Source organism: Stegostoma tigrinum, chromosome 3 (assembly GCF_030684315.1).
Source record: "Stegostoma tigrinum isolate sSteTig4 chromosome 3, sSteTig4.hap1, whole genome shotgun sequence".
Classification (NCBI taxonomy): domain Eukaryota; kingdom Metazoa; phylum Chordata; class Chondrichthyes; order Orectolobiformes; family Stegostomatidae; genus Stegostoma; species Stegostoma tigrinum.
The window spans coordinates 1,285,848-1,291,847 of record NC_081356.1 but is presented as its reverse complement, the minus strand read 5'-3'; positions in this window follow the sequence as shown (position 1 = coordinate 1,291,847).

Below are 6,000 nucleotides of genomic sequence, written 5' to 3'. Positions count from 1 at the left end.
GGCAGCCAGTTTTAGAGTTGTTGCCTTTCTGCTTACAAATTCTGTCTTATACCCCCTCTCTCACACTGCACCCAAGGATGGAGCTATGCTCTGAAAGCTTGCGTTTCCAAATAAACCTGTTGGGCTATTTATATTCAGGTAAATATTTAGACAATTCACAACAAATAGGACTAATCAAAAGAAGATTGTTCAAAATAATTCAAGATAGGAGTCGAAGGTGAAAAATCACATAAAATAAATTATGTTGTGTGAGTTATGGGAGCAAAATTATATTCTGTAACTGCTAGATTAAATTCATCCTGTTCTGCCTGTTTTGAGAAGATGAATGCAACCCACACGATAGTCTGTGTTAACGGTCCTGTGGCAGAAAGGTGGGGATAAAATTCCTGCCGAAAATTCCTCAGCAACATGATATAAGAAAATATTCAAATATAGCACAGAGGTTGCGTGTATTCAGAGTTTGAATTAACAAGTCATGCCTTTTTTTTGCAAAGATTTGAGCTAAATTGATTGCGTATTGGCTTGAAATGTGGCGTTTCTAACAGATAAGATCATGTATACATTATCCTGCCATTTGCATGTATGCAAAACATTAAGGAAGGCACATTTTTTGATATTTCTCCACTTTCTCTGAAATGAATGGCATATTTTTGAAGGAATGGAACCGTGCTGTGTGAGTTCCACGCTGAAACAAGCCATCATCTGCTGGAAACACAAAATGTCACCCGACAGCAATTAGAAAAGCTACTGTTCCAGTTGGAGGTCTGGAGCTAGACAGGAAAAAGTTGTGTCTTCATGTAATCTACCGTTTTTGAAATGGAACATTGCAATCATGATGGCTTTAATATTAGCCAACAGATGAATGAACTGCATGCTTTAGTTACTGTGTACTTGCCTACCTCATCTGGCAGTAGGACAGAACAGCCCGAGACGACATCCAAAATTCTTCTGCTGGTGTCTGACTTCTAAAATTCCTTCTGATTCACAAGTTCATCATTCAATCATTCTTTCCCCCTAGCCACACAACGGAAATGTGCGTATGAGGCAAGTTTCTTGTTACTGTCAGGAGACATCAAACTGGTTGGTAGTCTGGGCAGGCAAATGTCAAGTGAAACAATGCAGAAAGATATGATGTGATATACTTTGGGAGGAAGAATAAAGATATACTTATATGCTCAATGGAAAACCTTTAAAACTGGTAGAGGTGCATAGAAACTTTGCGATTCGGATTCACAGATATTTAAATGTGAAATTATCGGTTAATAAAGCCGTTTTAAAAATGATTTAACTTCCTGCAAATTAGGTCATTGGATCAGGTGAATCAGAAAAAAAAATCTCAAATTGGATAGGGATCAAACTTCCCAATCCCAGAGTAAAGAAGGGGGATGGAGCTCATACATAGGTACATGCTCTCGCACAGGCATATAGTCTCTCTCACATGCACACAGACAATCTCTCAACACACACAAGACATACACACACAGACACCCACACCAACATAGATTCCCTACAGGGTGGAAACAGGCCCCTTCGGCCCAACAAGTTCACACCAACTCTCAAAGCATCCCACCCAGACCCATTCCCCTATAACCACCTAATCTACATGTCCCTGAGCACTATGGGACAATTTAGCATGGCCAATCCACCAACCAACTCATTTTTGCACTGTGGGAGGAAACCAAAGCACTGAAGGAAACCCACACAGACACGAGAGAATGTGCAACCTCTACACAAACAGTCTCCTGAGGGTGGTATTGAAACCTGGTGACTGGTGCTGTGAGGCAACAGTGTTAGCCACTGAGTATTCGTGCCGCTCTTGCATACACACACACATATGCACACACAGTCTCTCTCACATGCACCTGACCACAGACTCACACACACACACACACACACACACACACACACACACACAGATACATGCACACGCATGCATGTACACACAGATGCACACTCACACACTCTCTTTCACATGCAAACACACGCACACATGCACACACAGGAGGCACACACATACACTCTCTCTTTCACATGCAAACAGACAGACTCTCCCACACACAGACACATACGCCCACACACACACATGCACATACACATACACACATGCACACACATACTTTCTCAATGCAAACACGCACACTTTCTCACATACATACACACACACATACTCAATGCACACACACACACAGACTCCCCCACATACACACACAGACACACACACCCAGACACACATAGACACATATATACACACACACATACACATGCGCACACGCACATATGCACATGGACACACATGTGCACATGGATACATGCACACATATACACACAAATGCACACATGCACACAAGTACATGTGCGCGCACGCACACACACATGCATACATGCACACAGACATACACTCACACATACATGGAGATATACACACTCATGTGCACACATGCACACACACACCATGCACATGTACACATGCACACGTGAACACATGGACACACACACACATACATAAACACACATACACATGCATGCACACACTTACGCATGTGCATACATATGCATGAGTATACACATGCATGCATATAGACACATACACATGTATACACATACACATATGCACACACATGCGCACACACATGCATACACACATACAAAAACACATTCACACACATACATGCATGCACACACAAGCTCATGCGCACATGTGCACACGCATACACACCTGCACACATACACAGACACACCCGTACATAGACATGCATACAAATGCACACCAGCATGCATATGCACACACTCCTGCACAGAAGCACACACACATACGCCTCACACACACACATGCGCGTGCACACACATACGCATGCATACTCATATGCATACATATGTGCGCACACACACACTCTCACTCAAGCTCACTCACTCATGCACATGCATACTCTCATTCACGCACACTGATTCACACGCATGCACACATGTGCACTCACACTCACAAAGTTGGTCAGCCAGTGCATTGCTGCAATGAAGTTAGGAATGGCACATTTAACCTGCTTTAGAGGCTCAACCTTGTCTGATCTGGTTTCAGACCTCAGACATGTGATAATCTCAGAGATGCGAGGGCAGCTTCAGAGGAAGGAAATTATCTCTAGAGCACTGCTTTTGAGACAGTGGAAGTCATTGTCCCACAGCACTAACCTGTCAGCTTACCTGCCTCCATTTCCATCCCTTTCACCTCCAGCCACCTCACATGATCCAGTAATACTTCCCTAGGCTCAAGGATGAGACTGCCTCTCACCATCCCTGTTTCTTCCAGCACCTGCTTAGAAATTTGCGTTCTACATTGGGAGAACTTTAAATTTTATTTGTATTTCCAAACTGTGTATGTTAATAAAGGGATCCATGGATTTACCTTCATTTTTGACCTGTGTAAGTGATGAAGGTTGTCTGGAAATTTGTAGCTACAAGTATTTTTAATCTGGGTTGAAAGCCTTGCCATAGGATTTCAGGTGAACAATTTGGAGCCATTGCATTTGAACAAAGCGTATACTTGAGAACTAAAGTTCCCTAGGAACTGGCATCCAGCATGACAGAAACACAAAACAATCTAGAAGGACAGACAGCGGGTGTAGGTTCATTCAAAACAAGGGGCAGTTGCTGGTTTGGGATTTCCAAAGCAATAAGCCTGGAGAAAAAGTTCTGAGCAGTTTAGAATGGAACTCCACAAGCAGAAAATGCTTGGAATTTGAGTATGGAAAACCTCTGTATTTACTCTCAAATGTTTTGAAGACATGTTACAGAGAAGGGGGGGTTAAATGAAAGAAAATTCTTGCAATTCACTTTATAAGTAACAAGTAACAATTCATTTATTTAACCCAAACAAGTGAACAAATTAACAGAAATACTAATAAACCAAACAAATTCCCTTTACCTACTAACTATTCTCTAACTGAACTAAATTCTACTAGTATGCCGCTCCCATAAACACAAGTCCCACTTACATAAACCCAAGTTATAAAATAAACTTAATCTCTCAAAGTCTACACGCCTTTCTTCTGTTCACTCAGCTGTCAGGGATGTTTTCTTTGTGAAGTCTTCTGTGAGGACTCTTAGCCAGAAGTGGCATGGTGCATTTTATGGATAGATGGTGCTTTTTTTAGAGGGCTTGGTAATTTCTTGTGAGAACTAAATGCCTATTTCTCAGATGGCGGTTCGCTCTCACACTGATTTTCAAAAAACCTCTCACTATATACATTTGCATTGCTCTAAAGTTGTCAAATCCATCAGATTGAAATTCAATTGGCTTTCAATCGCTAGTTGCTTGATTTAAATTAATTGGCTGATTCCAGCTCATTACCAAAAAATCAAATCAAGCCTAAAGTTTCCAATCACACAGCCAATTAATGCATTTCAATTTTAGAACAGTTTTTAACTATTCAGCTGCTTACAAACTCATTTTCATTTAAATCTCCAAGCTTAGAAAAGAACATCACCTCTTAAAGGGACTATGCACTCTTCCCATTGTCATTTTCTTTAACAAACAAATTCGAGCTTCTGGCCTTCCAAATTGTGATTACTCTACAAAGTGCATTAACAGATAGTAAAAAGAAAATTCCAGAAATCAATTTCAGCCATCCCAACTAAAAAGGAATTTAAAATTGGAAACAGGGTGATTCTTAGCTGAGGTTTGTGCATCTGTATGTTGTTGTTGAGGATAAAAGGATTGATGCTTTATTTTTAATAAAGCCATTTCAAATATTTCTTTTACAGTGTTACATAGTTTCTATTTTTATCCCTGTGTTGTAAGCTTATATGTTGTTTTGTTAAAATTTCTTTGTAAGTTGTTTAACGACTAAGCACCATGGTAAATGCTGTGCAGAAATAAAGCTGAAGGTCTATCCCGCCACGTCTGACTCTGAGATCTGACTTGTCCTGTGTTATGATCATGTTGTCCAATATCTGCATGGTTTAATGCATGTCAATCAATAACAGTTAAGCTCAAATAGTAGATTTTTCTAAAACTTCCTAGTTCAATAAAGGCTCCATTAGAATGGAAAATAGTTAATGTAAATCTTTCATTGAAAAAGTGATGGAGATGGAAAACAGAAAAGTACAGGTCAACTCGTTTCACACATTAGAGAGAAGATGTAGTGAAGATGTTAGAAACTATTATCAAAGGTGTTTTAGCAGGTCGCTTGAATGAGTTCAACATAATCTGGAAGTGTCATTGAAACTTTGAAGACGAGAGCAGGAATAGGCCATTCGGCTCCTTGAGCCAGCTCTGCCATTCAATATTCAGCTCTATACCCTTATCCTGCTCTCCCCCCATATCCCCAATCCCTTTAGCCACAAAATATGTATCTACCTCTTCCTTGAAAACATAGGAATGTTTGGCCAGAAAGACTTTCTGTGGTAATGAATTCTAGCAGCTCCCCACTCTCTGGTTGAAAACATTTCTCCTCATCACTGTGCTAAGATGTTTATTCATTTATTCTTTATGTTTAAGGAATGAACCCTAGTTCTGGAGTCCTCTACTACTGGGAATGCCCTTCCTGTATCTAACCTGCCTTGTCCGTTCAGATTGTTATAGGTTCCTATAAGACTCCCCTCCACCCCATTCTTCTAACCTCCAGTGAATATAATCCTGACTCAATCTGTCCCCATATGTTTGTCCTGCTATCCCAGGAATCATGTGGTAAACTTTTGCTGCACTCCCTCCATAGTGAGAACATCCTTCCTCAGATACGGAGAGCAAAACTAGACACAATATTCCAGGTGTGGCCTCATAAAGGTCCTGTATAATTGCAGCAAGACATCCTTGTTCCTCTATTCAAATCATCTCGCTATGAAGACCAATGTATTGTTTACGTTCTTTACTGCCTGCTGCACCTGCACACTTACTGTCACTGACTGATGCACGAGGACATCCAGATCTTGTTGCACATTCATTCTCTCAATTTACAACCATTCAAATAATAATCTGTTTTTCTATTTTTGCTATCAATGTGGATAACC